Raw genomic sequence first — 16,205 nt, forward strand, 5'->3', positions numbered from 1 at the left:
TTGCAAATTGCCTTTCTAACTCAGTGAGGAATTGAGTTGGAATTTTGATGGGGATTGCATTGAATCTGTAGATTGCTTTTGGCAGGATAGCCATATTGACTATATTAATCCTGCCAATCCATGAGCATGGGAGATCTTTCCATCTTCTGAGGTTTTCTTCAATTTCTTTCTTCAGAGACTTGAAATTCTTATCATACAGGACATTAAATTCCTTAGTTAGAGTCACACTAAGGTATTTTATACTATTTGTGACTATTGTGAAGAGTGTTTGTTCCCTAATTTCTTTCTCATCCTGTTTATCCTTTGTGTAGAGAAAGGCCACTGATTTGTTTGAGTTAATTTTATATCCAGCTACTGCACTGAAGCTGTTTACCTGGTTTAGTAGTTCTCTGGTGGAATTTTTACGGTCGCTTATTTATACTATCACATCATCTGCAAATAGTGATACATTGATTTCTTTCTTTCCAATTTGAATCCTCTTAATCTCCTTTTGTTGTCAAATTGCTCTGACTAGGAATTCAAGTACTATATTGAATAGGTAGGGAGAAAGTGGGCAGCCTTGTCTAATCCCTGATTTTACTGGGATTGCTTCCAGTTTCTCACCATTTAGTTTGATGTGGCTACTGGTTTGCTGTATATTTCTTTTATTAGGTTTAGGTTTGGGCCTTGAATTCCTGATCTTTCCAAGATGAAGGAGTGTTGGATTTTGTCAAATGCTTTCTCAGCATCTAATGAGATAATCATGTGATTTTTGTCTTTGGGATATATATATATATATATATATATATATATATATATACATATATATATATATATATTGGATTGCATTGATGGATTTCCATATATGAACCATCCCTGCATCCCTGGGATGAAGCCTACTTGGTCAGGATGGATGATCGTTTTGATGTGTTTTTTGATTCGGTTAGCCAGGGTTTTATTGAGTATTTTTGCATCGATATTCATAAGGGAAATTGGTCTGAAGTTCTCTTTCTTTATTGGATCTTTGTGTGGTGTGGGTATCAGAGTAATTGTGGCTTCATAGAATGAATTGTGAAGAGTACCTTCTGTTTCTATTTTGTGGAATAATTTAAGGAGAGTTAGAATTAGGTCTTCTTTGAAGGTCTGATAAAATTCTGCATAAAACACGTCTGGTCCTGAGCTTTTTTTGGTTGGGAGACTATTAATGACTGCTTAGATTTCTTTAGAGGATATGGGACGGTTTAGGTCATTAATCTGATCCTGATATAACTTTGGTACCTGGTATCTGTCTAGGAAATTGTTCATTTCATCCAGGTTTTCCAGTTTTGTTAAGTATAGCCTTCTATAATAGGAACTGATGATGTTTTAGATTTCCTTAGGTTCTGTTGTTATGTCTCCCTTTTCATTTCTGATTTTGTTAATTAGGATACTGTCCCTGTGCCCTCTAGTGAGTATGGCTAAGGGTTTATCTATCTTGTGGATTTTCTCAAAGAAGCAGCTCCTGGTTTGATTGATTCTTTGAATAGTTCTTTTTGTTTCCACTTGGTTGATTTCAGCCCCGATTTTGATTATTTCCTGCCATCTATTCCTCTTGGGTGAATTTGCTTCCTATAGTTCTAGAGCTTCTAGGTGTGCTGTCAGGCTGCTAATGTATGTTCTCTCTAGTTTCTTTTTGGAGGGACTCAGGGCTATGAGTTTTCCTCTTGACCAAGGTATCATTGAGTAGAGTATTGTTCAGTTTCCATGTGAATGTTGGCTTTCTATTATTTATGCTGTCATTGAAGATCAGCCTTAGTCCATGGTGATCTGATAGGGTGCACGGGATAATTTCAATATTTTTGTATCTGTTGAGGCCTGTTTTGTGACCGATTATATGGGCAAATTTTAGAGGAGGTACCATGAGGTGCTGAGTAGAAGGTATATCCTTTTTTATAGGATAAAATGTTCTGTAGATATCTGTTAAATCCATTTGTTTCATAGCTTCTGTTAGTTTCTATTTGTCTCGATTTAATTTCTGTTTCTAGGAACTGTCCATTGATGAGAGTGGGGTGTTGAAGTCTCCCACTATTATTGTGTGAGGTGCAATGTGTGCTTTGAGCTTTACTAAAGTTTCTTTAATGAATGTGGCTGCCCTTGCGTTTGCAGCATAGATATTCAGGATTGAGAGTTCATCCTGGTAGATTTTACCTTTGATGGGTATGAAGTGCCCCTCCTTGTCTTTTTTGATAACTTTGGGTTAGAAGTCAATTTTATTCTATATTAGAATGGCTACTCCAGCTTGTTTCTTTGGACCATTTGTTTGAAAAACTGTTTTCCAGCCTTTCACTCCGAGCTAGGGTCTGTCTTTTTCCCTGATGTGGGTTTCCTGTAAACAGCAAAATGTTGGGTCCTGTTTGTGTAGCCAGTCTGTTAGTCTATGTCTTTTTATTGGGGAATTGAGTCCATTGATGTTAAGAGAAATTAAAGAAAAGTAATTGTTGCTTCCTGTTATTTTTGTTGTTAAAGTTGGGATTCTGTTCTTATGGCTGTCTTCTTTTAGGTTTGTTGAAGGATTACTTTCTTGCTTTTTCTAGGGTGTAATTTCTGTCCTTGTGTTGGTGTTTTCCCTTTATTATCCTTTGAAGGGCTGGATTTGTGAAAAGATATTGTGTGAATTTGCTTTTATCATGAAATACTTTGGTTTCCCCATCTATGGTAATTGAGAGTTCTGTTGGGTATAGTAGCCTGGGCTGGCATTTGTGTTCTCTTAGGTTCTGCATAACATCTGTCCAGGATCTTCTGGTTTTCATAGTCTCTGATGAGAAGTCTGGTGTAATTGTAATAGGCCTGTCTTTATATGTTACTTGACCTTTTTCCCTTACTGCTTTTAATATTCTATCTTTATTTAGTGCATTTGTTGTTCTGATTATTATGTGTTGGGAGGAATTTCTTTTCTGGTCCAGTCTATTTGGAGTTCTCTAGGCTTCTTGTATTTTCATGGGCATCTCTTTCTTTTAGGTTTAGGAAGTTTTCTTCTATAATTTTGTTGAAGATATTTACTGGCCCTTTAAGTTGAAAATCTTCATTGTCATCTACTCCTATTATCTGCAGGTTTGGTCTTCTCATTGTGTCTTGGATTTTCTGGATGTTTTGAGTTAGGATCTTTTTGCATTTTGCATTTTTTTTTTTGATTGTTGGGTTCATGTTCTCTATGGAATCCTCTGCACCTGAGATTCTCTCTTCCATCTCTTGTATTCTGTTGCTGATGCTCAAATCTATGGTTCCAGATTTCTTTCCTAGGGTTTCTATCTCCAGAGTTGTCTCCCTCTGGGTTTTCTTTATTGTTTCTATATCCATTTTTATATCTTGGATGGTTTTGTTCAATTCCATCCCCTCTTTGGTTGTGTTTTCCTGTAATTCTTTAAGGAATTTTTGTGTTTCTTCTTTAAGGGCTTCTACTTGTTCAGCAGTGTTTTTTGTAATTCCTTAAGGGATTTTTTGCTTCTTCTTTAAGGCCTTCTACCTGTTTTGCCGTGTTCTCCTGTATTTCTTTAAGTGAGTTATTAATTTCCTTCTTAAAGTCCTCTACCAGCATCATGAGATATGATTTTAAATCTGAATCTTGCTTTTCAGGTGTGTTGGGGTATCCAGGACTCGCTGAGGTGGGAGTGCTGGGTTCCGATGATGGTGAGTGGTCTTGGTTTCTGTTAGTAAGATTAAATCTTATATGCCTTTTGCCATCTGATAATCTCTGGTGTTAGTTATTATAGTTGTCTCTGGCTAGAGGTTGTTCCTCCCATGATTCTGTTAGCCTCTGTCAGCACTTCTGGGAGTCCAACTCTCTCCTGAGTCTCATTGGTCAGAGTACTCTCTGTAGGCCACCCCTCCTCTGATTGGGAAGGAGCACAGGTGTCTGGAGCTCAGATCTGCCTTATGGCTGAAGATGAAGGCCCCAAACCAGGGCCTGTCCCAAAAGCTATGTTACTTCTGCAGTCCGCAGGCTCTCTGCAGACTGGTCTCTGAGGGACCCGAGATACAAGATGGCTCTCTCACCTGCTTCAGTGGCCAGAGCCCTCCCTGGTGGCCACCCCTCTCCTGGCAGTGAAGGAGCGCAGGTTTCTGGACAAGATCTGAACTCTTGTCCTTGCATTTGTGTGGCAATTGCAATATCCATGCAACTATCTCCCAGCCCCTATTATTTTTTAAAATGTTATTAGGAATTGGCTTTTACTTCCTTTATTTCTTTCTCAGCAAGTTTGTTGTTGGCATATATAAAAGCTGTTCATTTTTACATGTTTACTTTGTACTTTGAATCATTCCACTTTGCTGAAAGTGTTTGTATATGAGTTTTCTGCTGTAATCTATTAAGCATAGGATTACATTTTCTGCAAATAGGGATCATTTGACTTCTTCCTCTCCTATGTGTATCCACGGTGGTATGTTGTGAGGAGCCGCCCTCACATTTGCCATTATAAGATGGCGCTGACAGCTGTGTTCTAAGTGGTAAACATAATCTGCACACGTGCAGGGGCAGTTTTCCCGCCATGTGTTCTGCCTTTCTCGTGATGACAACTGGGCCGATGGGCTGCAGCCAATCAGGGAGTAATACGTCCTAGGCGAAGGATAATTCTCCTTAAAAGGGACGGGGTTTTGCCATTCTCTCTCTTGCTTTCTTGTTCTTGTTCTTTTTCTTGCTCTTGCTTTCTTGTTCTTGTTCTTTTTCTTGCTTTCTTGCTCTCTCTTGCTCTTGCTCTCTTGCTCTCTTGCTCCTGAAGATGTAAGCAATAAAGCTTTGCCGCAGAAGATTCCGGTTTGTTGCGTCTTTCCTGGCCGGTCGCGAACGCGTGTAAGAGTTGGTGCTGAAACCCGGGACGAGAAAACCCGGGACGAGAAATCCTGGGATGAGAAAACCCGGGACGGTTACCATCACCGGCGCAAGGAAGATCCCTCATTCCGGAACCAGAACTGCGGGTCATGATAATGAAGTGTTCCCGTAAAACAGACTGTTGAGAAGGATCCAGCCTGGATTCAGAACTCCTCAGCTGGGGAACGGTGGTAATGAAGTGTTCCCGTAAAACAGACTGTTGAGAAGGATTCAACTGCGTGGATTCAGAACTCTTCAGCTGGGGAACGGTGGTAATGAAGTGTTCCCGTAACACAGACTGTTGAGAAGGATTCAACTGCGTGAATTCAGAACTCTTCAGCTGGGGAACAGGGTACCCGTAAGTATAGCTTTACAAGGTACGTCTGGCCTTGAACTTTCTAACGAAATTCAAGACAGTCTATCAGAAGTAAAGTGGGAAATAGCTTTACAAGGTATGTTTGGCCTTGAACTTTCTCTAGTGTTAGGAGCCTTTTTGTTCCTTTTCACATGTTATCAAGTGGTTAAGGCAGGGCTGAAAATTCTGGATGAAATTCAGGACAATCTATCAGAAGTAAAGCGGGGAGAGAGAGTAGGAGCAAAGAGGAAATATGGTACACAAAATAAGTATACAGGCCTTTCTACGGGTCTTGAACCCGAGGAAAAGTTTAGGTCAGGTAAAAATACCTGGGGAGAGATTAGAAGGAAGGAAAAGAAAAAAGAAAAGAAAAAAGATCAATCAGCGGAGGTCTCTAGGAGAAGGAGCCTATACTCATCACTAGGTGAGCTCAAGGAGCCAGTTCTTAATAGTTCTGAATCAGATGAAAAGGCTATTAGGGCCTGGAAGGCACTCTCCCGAGCAGGTGAGGCCACTGGACAACTAACAAAGATCGTCCAGGGACCTCAGGAGTCATTCTCAGATTTTGTGGCCAGAATGACAGAGGCAGCAGAGCATATTTTTGGAGATTCAGAGCAAGCCGCACCTCTGGTAGAACAGCTTATTTATGAGCAAGCCACACAGGAATGCAGAGCGGCCATAGCCCCAAGAAAGAACAAAGGTTTACAAGACTGGCTTAGGGTTTGTCGGGAGCTTGGGGGACCCCTCATTGTGCGTTACTTCCATTCAGTATGAGAAATTTACTAGGGCAGCTAATTTGTCAAAAAGTCTTTCTCAGTATATGTTACAGAATTGGACGGCTGAATTTGAACAGACCCTTCGGGAATTGAGACTTGCCATCATTCAGGTCAACTCCACGCGCTTGGACCTGTCCCTGACCAAAGGATTACCCAATTGGATCTCCTCAGCATTTTCCTTCGTTAAAGAATGGGTGGGATTGATATTATTTGGAGATACACTTTGCTGTGGATTAGTGTTTCTTCTCTGGTTGGTCTGTAAGCTTAAGGCCCAAACTAGGAGAGACAAGGTGGTTATTGCCCAGGCACTTGCAGCTCTAGAACATGGTGCTTCCCCTGATATATCTATGCTTAAGCAATAGGTCGCTGGCTATTCAGCTCTTGCACCCCACGAGGCTAGTCTCATTGCACGGGATAGAGTGAGTGTGCTTCAGCAGCCCTAGAGAGTTGCACGGCTAAGCACTGCAGTAGAAGGGCTCTGCGGCATGTATGAGCCTATTCTAGGGAGACATGTCATCTTTCAAGAAGGTTGAGTGTCCAAGTGTCCTTCTCCCCAAGAAAAACGACACGGGAGCAGGTCAGGGTTGCTCTGGGTAAAAGCCTGTGAGCCTAAGAGCTAATCCTGTACATGGCTCCTTTACCTGCACACTGGGGATTTGACCTCTATCTCCACTCTCATTAATATGGGTGGCCTATTGCTCTTATTAAAAGAAAAGGGGGATCTGTGAGGAGCCGCCCTCACATTTGCCATTATAAGATGGCGCTGACAGCTGTGTTCTAAGTGGTAAACATAATCTGCACACGTGCAGGGGCAGTTTTCCCGCCATGTGTTCTGCCTTTCTCGTGATGACAACTGGGCCGATGGGCTGCAGCCAATCAGGGAGTAATACGTCCTAGGCGAAGGATAATTCTCCTTAAAAGGGACGGGGTTTTGCCATTCTCTCTCTTGCTTTCTTGTTCTTGTTCTTTTTCTTGCTCTTGCTTTCTTGTTCTTGTTCTTTTTCTTGCTTTCTTGCTCTCTCTTGCTCTTGCTCTCTTGCTCTCTTGCTCCTGAAGATGTAAGCAATAAAGCTTTGCCGCAGAAGATTCCGGTTTGTTGCGTCTTTCCTGGCCGGTCGCGAACGCGTGTAAGAGTATGTAAATTGGGGCAGCACTGTGTAAATCAGTATATTGGTTTTCAAAAGCTAGACTTATATAGCCTGTCATACTCCTGGACAAATACTCAAAAGACCGTAAGTGCTACTACTGACATAATTACAATGCATGTTTATTGATGCAATATTCTTAATAGCTAGAAATAGATCCTTTCCTTTTCCATTATCAGCTTAACATATATATGTATATATACATAATACATACACACACATACATACATACATGATGGAAATATAGTCAACTTAAAAGGTAGCTGAAATCATGGCATATGGAGGAAAATGGACAGGAAGAGTTTGTTATGTTAGTGAAGTAACACAGATTTGGAAAGAGGGAATTAACATTGGTTTGCTCTCATGTGGGTTTGAGATAATTTTTATATATTTTCATGTGTGTGGTTGAGTGCTGGTATTCTCTAGCAAAAAATAGAAAAACATAATAGAATACATATCATAAAAACCAAAAGGGGTGTCTACTAATTACTGTATTATTGCTGCGATAAACCACCATTACCAAGGCAACTTGTAGAAGGACAGATTTTTTGGCTTATAATTCCAGAGGGATAAGATTTCATCAGGACACCACAACTCGGCCCTGAGCCAGAGCTGGTGCTCCAGAACCCCTCCCACATCCAGAGACATCTTGTCTCCCAGGAGGTCTGTCAGAGCCAGGCTGGCACGAGAGACCACCTGCCCCAAGACCTGGCCTAACTGGGACTCCCAGGGGCCCAGTGGAGGCAAACCCAATATGTCTTACCCTGCTAGAGACACATTTTCCTTCTGGCCTACAACTCGGCCTGGGCAGGAACCAGTGCTCGAGACCCTGTCTCATAAACAGCTTGGCTCCTGGCAACTCCATCACAACCAGGCTCACAGAAGGGACAGGATCCAGTCAGAGACAGTAAAGCCAGTTAACACCTAAAATAAACAGATGGTGAGAGGCAAGTGCAAGAACATAAGCAACAAGCATCAGCAACAGAATACAAGAAATAGAAGAGAGAATCTCAGGTGTAGAACATATCATAGAAGATATTGACACAACAGTGAAAGAAGATACAAAGTCCAAAACGTTCCTAACCCAAAACATCATGGAAATACAGGACACAATGAAAAGACCAAACCTAAGAATAATAGGAATAGAAAAGAGAGAGGATTGCCAATGCAAAGGACCAGGAAATATCTTCAACAAAATCACAGAAGAAATCTTCCCTAACCTAAAGAAAGAGATAATCATAAACATACAAGAAACCTACAGAACACCAAATAAATTTGGCCAGAAAAAAATCCTCCAATCACATAATAAATAAAATACTAAATACACAGGATAAAGTATAATAAAAGTAGTAAGGGGAAAAGGCCAATAACATTATGAAGGAAGACCTATCAGATTTATATCAGACTTCTCAACAGAGAATGTAAAGTCAGAAGATCTTGGACAGATGTCATGCAGACCCTAAGAGAACACAAATGCCAACCCAGGCTACTATATCCAGCAAAACTCTCAATCACCTTAGATGGAGAAACCAAGATATTCCGTGACAAAACCAAATTTAAACAATATATTTCCACAAATCCATCCCTACAGAGGATAATGAAAGGAAAATTCCAACACAAAGAGGGAAACTACACACACGGAAAACCAAGAAATTGATCACCTCGCAAACAAACTCATATATTCTTTAGTGTTTAATTCTGAAAAATGTCCTCTCAGTTTGCAGATCTTTACAGCTTAGGATGTCCATATTATTAGTGGAGTCTTTGAGACACGAGGCAGCAATCTTATTATTTGTGCACAGAGTGGGTAGCTCTGCCAAGCTAGACTACCTCTCAGTTCTGAGTTCAGCTATCCAGATGTCTTAGTCAGGGTTTCTATTCCTGCACAAACATCATGATCAAGAAGCAAGTTGTGGAGGAAAGGGTTTATTCAGCTTACATTTTCCACATTGCTGTCACCAAAGGATGCAGGACTGGAACTCAAGCAGGTAAGGAAGCAGGAGCTGATGCAGAGGCCATGGAGGGATGTTACTTACTGGCTCACTTCCCGTGGCTTGCTCAGCCTGCTCTCTTATAGAACCGAAGACTACCAGCCCAGAGATGGCACCACCCAGAAGGGGCCCTCCCCGCTTGATCACTAATTGAGAAAATGCCTTACAGCTGGATCTCATGGAGGCATTTCCTCAACTGAAGCTCCTTTCTCTGTGATAACTCCAGCTGTGTCAAGCTGACACAAAACTAGCCAGTACTAGCTCTGTGTGTGAATGAAACCACACCATTTTGGGTAAACGAGCTGAAGGCTATACTTGATTTCATGGACCAGTTTGTACTCTTGGACTTCTAACCAGAGAGGACAGCCTTGGTGAAATGGGGAATCTTCTAAGGGCACTTACACTCAGGGAGAATATCTGAATATTCCTCTTGGGTTAAATGGGGTAAAACTGAAGCCTTTTTGAGCAGAAGTGGAAAGCCTCTAGTGCCAGGCACGAAAGGAGTAGTGTCAGGCAGAGTAGGGCAAACGGAAAATAGCAAAGACTGTTGAACAAAATGAAAAACTTTCAGATTAATTCATTCAGTGGAGAAATATTAGGCAATTCCTGTGACCAGGGACATCCCCAACACCACTCAGCCTCCATTCATCCTCAGAGTCTAAAATAGCCATGTATTTGGAAACTGCATTGCAGGCTGGCATCAATATTTGTACTTCAATGTAATTTTTATTAGAATAATAAAATTTATTTTAAAATATACAACTCAGTAGTGACATTTTAAGTCATCAAAATAATTTGATAGTTGAATGACTCTTAAATATACATGATATCTTCTAAAGCTAAAAGTAATAAGCACTAAACCAGTTTTTTTTGACTTTTTTTTAATTAGGTATTTTCGTCATTTACATTTTTAATGCTATCCCAAAGGTCCCCCATACCCACCCCCCCAATCCCCTACCCACCCACTCCCCCTTTTTGTCCCTGGCGTTCCCCTGTACTGGGGCATATAAAGTTTGCAAGTCCAATGGGCCTCTCTTTGCAGTGATGGCCTACTAGGCCATCTTTTGATACATATGCAGCTAAAGACAAGAGCTCCCGGGTACTGGTTAGTTCATATTGTTGTTCCACCTATAGGGTTGCAGTTCCCTATAGCTCCTTGGGTAATTTCTCTAGCTCCTCCATTAGGGGCCGTGTGACCCATCCAATAGCTGACTGTGATCATCCACTTTTGTGTTTGCTAGGCCCCGGCATAGTCTCACAAGAGAGAGCTATAACTGGGTCCTTTCAGCGAAATCTTGCTAGTGTATGCAATGGTGTCAGCATTTGGAAGCTGATTATGGGATGGATCCCTGCATACGGAAGTCACTAGATGGTCCATCCTTTCGTCACAGCTCCAAATTTTGTCTCTGTAACTCCTTCTATGGGTGTTTTGTTTCCATTTCTAAGAAAGGGTAAAGTGTCCACACTTTGGTCTTCGTTCTTCTTGAATTTCATGCGTTTGGCAAGTTGTATCTTATATCTTGGGTATCCTAAGTTTCTGGGCTATTATCCACTTATCAGTGAGTACATATTGTGCGAGTTCCTTTGTGATTGGGTTACTTCACTCAGGATGATACCCTCCAGGTCCATCCATTTGCCTAGGAATTTCATAAATTCATTTTTTTAATAGCTGAGTAGTATTCCATTGTGTAAATGTACCACATTTTCTGTATCCATTCCTCTGTTGAGGGGCATCTGGGTTCTTTCCAGCTTCTGGCTATTATAAACAAGGCTGCTATGAACATAGTGGAGCATGTGTTCTTCTTACCGGTTGGGACATCTTCTGGATATATGCCCAGGAGAGGTATTGCTGGATCCTCCGGTAGTACTATGTCCAATTTTCTGAGGAACCGCCAGACTGATTTCCAGAGTGGTTGTACAAGCTTGCAATCCCACCAACAATGGAGGAGTGTTCCCCTTTCTCCACATCCTCGCCAACATCTGCTGTCACCTGAGTTTTTGATCTTAGCCATTCTGACTGGAGTGAAGTGGAATCTCAGGGTTGTTTTGATTTGCATTTCCCTGATGATTAAGGATGTTGAACATTTTTTCAGGTGTTTCTCTGCCATTCGGTATTCCTCAGGTGAGAATTCTTTGTTCAGCTCTGAGCCCCATTTTTTAATGGGGTTATTTGATTTTCTGGAGTCCACCTTCTTGAGTTCTTTATATATATTGGATATTAGTCCCCTATCCGATTTGGGATAGGTAAAGATCCTTTCCCAATCTGTTGGTGGCCTTTTTGTCTTATTGACGGTGTCTTTTGCCTTGCAGAAGCTTTGCAATTTTATGAGGTCCCATTTATCGATTCTTGATCTTACAGCACAAGCCACTGCTGTTCTATTCAGGAATTTTTCTCCTGTACCCATATCTTCGAGGCTTTTCCCTACTTTCTCCTCTATAAGTTTCAGTATCTCTGGTTTTATGTGGAGTTCCTTAATCCACTTAGATTTGACCTTAGTACAAGGAGATAGAAATGGATCAATTCGCATTCTTCTACATGATAACTGCCAGTTGTGCCAGCACCATTTGTTGAAAATGCTGTCTTTTTTCCACTGGATGGTTTTAGCTCCCTTGTCAAAGATCAAGTGACCATAGGTGTGTGGATTAATCTCTGGGTCTTCAATTCTGTTCCATTGGTCTACTTGTCTGTCACTACACCAGTACCATGCAGTTTTGATCACAATTGCTCTGTAGTACAGTTTTAGGTCCGGCATGGTGATTCCACCAGAGGTTCTTTTATCCTTGAGAAGAGTTTTTGCTATCCTCGGTTTTTTGTTATTCCAGATGAATCTAAACCAGTTTTTAAAATCTATTTGGAGCATTAAACATGACAGAAGTAGAAAACAATCTCTTATGAACTCCTCTCTGAAATGTTATTGTGACAAGTTCCTGATTAGACAGAAACCGTTCCATCTCCAAGGTAAAATAACGCAGCATAACTGTGGCTTCATAGAATGAATTGGGTAGTGTTCCTTTTGTTTCTCTTTTGTAGAATAGTTTGAAAAGTATTTATATTAGGTCTTCTTTGAAGGTCTGATAGAATTCTGCACTAAATCCATCTGGTCCTGGGCGTGTTATTGCTTGGGAGACTATTATTGACTGCTTCTATTTCTTTATGGGTTATGGGACTGTTTAGATGGTTTGGTACCTGTCTAGAAATTTGTCCATTTCATTGAATTTTCCAGTTTTGTTGAGTATTGGCTTTTGTAGTAGGATCTGATTTTTTTAAATTTCCTCTTTCTTTTGTTATATCTTCCTTTCATTTCTGATTTTTTTTTTTTTAATTTGGATACTCTCTATGTGCCCTCTGGTTATTCTGGGTAAGGGTTTATCTATCTTGATGATTTTCTCAAAGAACCAATTCCTGGTTTTTGTTGGGGTGGGGGAGGTTCCTTTTTGTTTCCACTTAGTTGATTTCATCCCTGAGTTTAGTTCCTGCCATCTACTTCTCTTGGGGGATATTTGCTCCTTTTTGTTCTAGAGCTGTCGGGTGTGCTGTTAAGCTGCTAGTGTATGCTCTCTCCAGTTTCTTTTTGGAGGCAATCAGAGCTATGAGATTTCCTCTTAGCACTGCTTTCATTGTGTGCCATACGTTTGGGTATGTTGTGCATTCATTTTCATTAATTTCTAAAATCTTTAACTTCTCTCTTCATTTCTTCCTTAACCAAGTTATCGATGAGTAGGGTGTTGTTCAGCTTCCATGTGTATGTGGGCTTTCTGTTCTTTATGTTGTTATTGACAACCAGACTTAGTCTGTGGTGATCTGATAGGATGGATTCATGGGACTATGTCACTCTTCTTTTATGTGTTGAGACCTGTTTTGTGACGAATTATATGGTTAATTTTGGAGGAGGTACCATGAGGTGCTGAGAAGAAGGTATATTTTTTTTGCTTTAGGTCTAAATGTTCTACAGCTATCTGTTGAATTCATTTGGTCCATAACTTCTCTTACTTTCACTGTGTCTCTGTTTAGTTTGTGTTTCTATGATCTGTCTAGTACTGAGAGTGGAGAGTTGAAGTCTCCCACTATTATTGTGTGAGGTGCATTGTGTGATTTGAGCTTTAGTAAGGTTTCTTTTATGAGCATAAGTGTTCAGAATTGAGGGTTCTTCTAGGTAGATTTTTCCTTTGATGAATATGAATTGTCCTTCCTTAATCCTTTTCATAACTTTTGGTTGAAAGTCGATTTTATCTCATATTAGAATGGATACTCCAGCATGTTTCTTGGGACCATTTGCTTGGAAATTTGTTTTTCGGACCTTTACTATGCGGTTATGTTTGTGTTTGACACTGAAGTTCATTTCCTGTATGCAGAAAAATGCTAGTTCTTGATTATGTATCCAGTCTATTATTCTGTGTCTTTTTATTGGGGAACTGATTGCATTGATGTTAGGAAATATTGACGGATAGGTATTGTTGCTTCATGTTATTTTTGATGTTATTTTTGTGTTTGTGTGGCTATCATCTTTTGGGTTTCTTTAAAGAAGATAACTTTCTTGCTTTTTCTATGGTGTAGTTTCCCTCCTTGTGTTGTCGTTTTCCATCTATTATCCTTTGTAGGGCTGGATTTGTGGAAAGATATTGTGTAAATTTGGTTTGGTCATGGAATATCTTGGTTTCTCCATCTATGGTAATTGAGAGTTTTTCAGGGTATAGTAGCCTAGGCTGATATTTTTGTTCTCTTAGGGTCTGTATGACATCTACCCAGGATCTTCTATTTTCATAGTCTCTGGTGAGGAGTCTGGAGTAATTCTGATAGGTCTGTCTTTATATGTTACTTGACCTCTTTCCCTTACTGCTCTTGATATTCTTTCTTTGTTTGTTGCATTTGGTGTTTTGATTATTATGTGACGGGAAGAATTTCTTTTCTAGTCCAGTATATTTGGAGTTCTGTAGGCTTCTTGTCTGTTCATGGGCATCACTTTCTTTAGGCTAGGGAAGTTTTCTTCTATAATTTGGTTGAAGATATTTACTGGCCCTTTAAGTTGGGAATCTACACTATCTTCTATACCTATTATCCTTAGGTTTGGACTTCTCATTGTGCCCTGGATTTCCTGGATGTTTTAGGTTAGGATCTTTTTGCATTTTGCATTTTCTTTGATAGTTGTGTCAATATCTTCTATGGTATCTTCTGCACCTGAAATTCTCTCTTCTCTCTCTTGTATTCTGTTGGTGATGCTTGCATCTGTAACTCCTGAAGTCTTTCCTAGGTTTTTTTAGATAACTCTACGATTAGAAATCCCGTTGTGATTTCTATATGGTTTCTATTTCTAGTTTAAGAACTTAGATGGCTTTGCTCATTTCCCTCTCTGACTGTGGCTTGTTCCCCCTGCAAGCCTGTGTGTCAGTACTCCTTGGACACCAGTTCCCTCCAGGAGGAATTTGGATATGGAGAGCTGTACTATAGGGTTAGTTCCAGGGTACACACAGAAACCAGAAAGATCCTGTCCTCAGTTGTTCCTTGGTTCCTGTGTCCTAATGGGTGTGTGGGGGTCACTCTTGGGCCAGGAATTTGATCAGCAGTGTTGGTCTTACCTTTACTCACAGGTGTGTCCACACTTCTGGGAGACCAGCTCTCTCCTGGCAGTATTTGGGTATGGAACAATGTGGCACAGGATCAGCTCCAGGTACAGACAGAAACCAGAAGTATCTTGTCCCAGGCTGCTCCTTGGTTCCTGTGCCCTGAGGGTTCCAGGAAGGCTCCCTCGGAACAGAAATAGTGGTCTTACCTGTGATCACAGGCATGTCCACACTCCTGGGAAACCAGCTCTCTTCCTGCTGTATTTGGGTAAGGAGCTCTGTGGAACAGGATTCCTGGAAGCCATATTTGAATATATCCACTAGCCTGGAAGGCATTCTTTCTGTAATCTCAACTTTATTATCCACTGCATAGAGGTTGGCATTAAGGATAGATTTTTCACGATGTTTGACTACCAGCCTGAAGACACATAACATGAGGTTTAGGCTCCGGAACATGAATCAGTATGGTATGAGGTCCCTTGTGTTGTAAAAATATTTTTTTCTAGCCCCTAGGGTTTAAGGTGGAATGTTTAAGTCTCTCTTATTTATAGTAGCATAGGTCTGAGTTGCCCAATGCATTAGGAGATGAATTGAGGATGCATGAAATAATGCTCTAAGGTATGAGGCAATATTATTCAAAACAACATGTCTAATGTCACTTTGGGAAGTAAAGAAATGTTTGTTTCATTTGGTCAAAGACAGTGGTCATAATCACCATTGTATAAGAGGATAACATCTAATGCTACATTGATTTTATTTATTTTCCTCTCATATAATGCATGCCAACTGCAGCTTCCCCAACTCTCTTGTCCCAGTCATTCCCTCACCTCCCCTCTCCCCCAGATGCTCTGTTCCTCTGTTTCCCTTTGAAAATAAAGCAGGCATCCCGGGGATATCAACTGAGCATGGTAAAACAAGATGCAATGAGAGCAGACATAAATCATCCTATCAATCTTGGTTGAGGCAATACATTAGGAGGAACGTGGTCTCACAAAGAGGCAAAAGATTCAGAGACATTCCCATTCCCACTGTTAGGATTCCATCAAAATCCCCAAGTTAAAAAACCACAGCATGTATCCAGAGGGCTTACTGTAGACCCTCAGGGGATCCACGGTTCCATTTTGAATACCTGTGAGTCTTACTTAGTTGATTCTGTGAGCTGTGCTCTCCTCATATACTTGACTCCTCTGGTTCCTACAATGCTTCCCCATCTTCCACTCAATTCCCTGAGCTCCACTAAATGATTGGCTGTTGATCTCTGTATATGCTCCCATCAGCTGCTATGGGAAGACTCTCTAAATCTTAGGCAAGGCAGTGATCTATGAGTATAGCCAAATATCAAGAATTATTTCATGAACTATTTTTTTTTTTGGCAAAAGTCCTGTTTGGCTCTCCCTTAGTTCCTTGAGCCATGATGCTTCTGGATCCTGACCATCTAGGTAGTGTTGGGGGTGGACTCCATCTCGTGTCTCAGGCCTCAATGTAGACCAGCCATTGCTTGCCCACTCCCAATGGCTCTAAGCTACCATTGCCTTCTCAGTACCAGCAGTAAATAAG

This window comes from Mus musculus, chromosome X (genome assembly GCF_000001635.26).
Source record: "Mus musculus strain C57BL/6J chromosome X, GRCm38.p6 C57BL/6J".
NCBI lineage: Eukaryota > Metazoa > Chordata > Mammalia > Rodentia > Muridae > Mus > Mus musculus.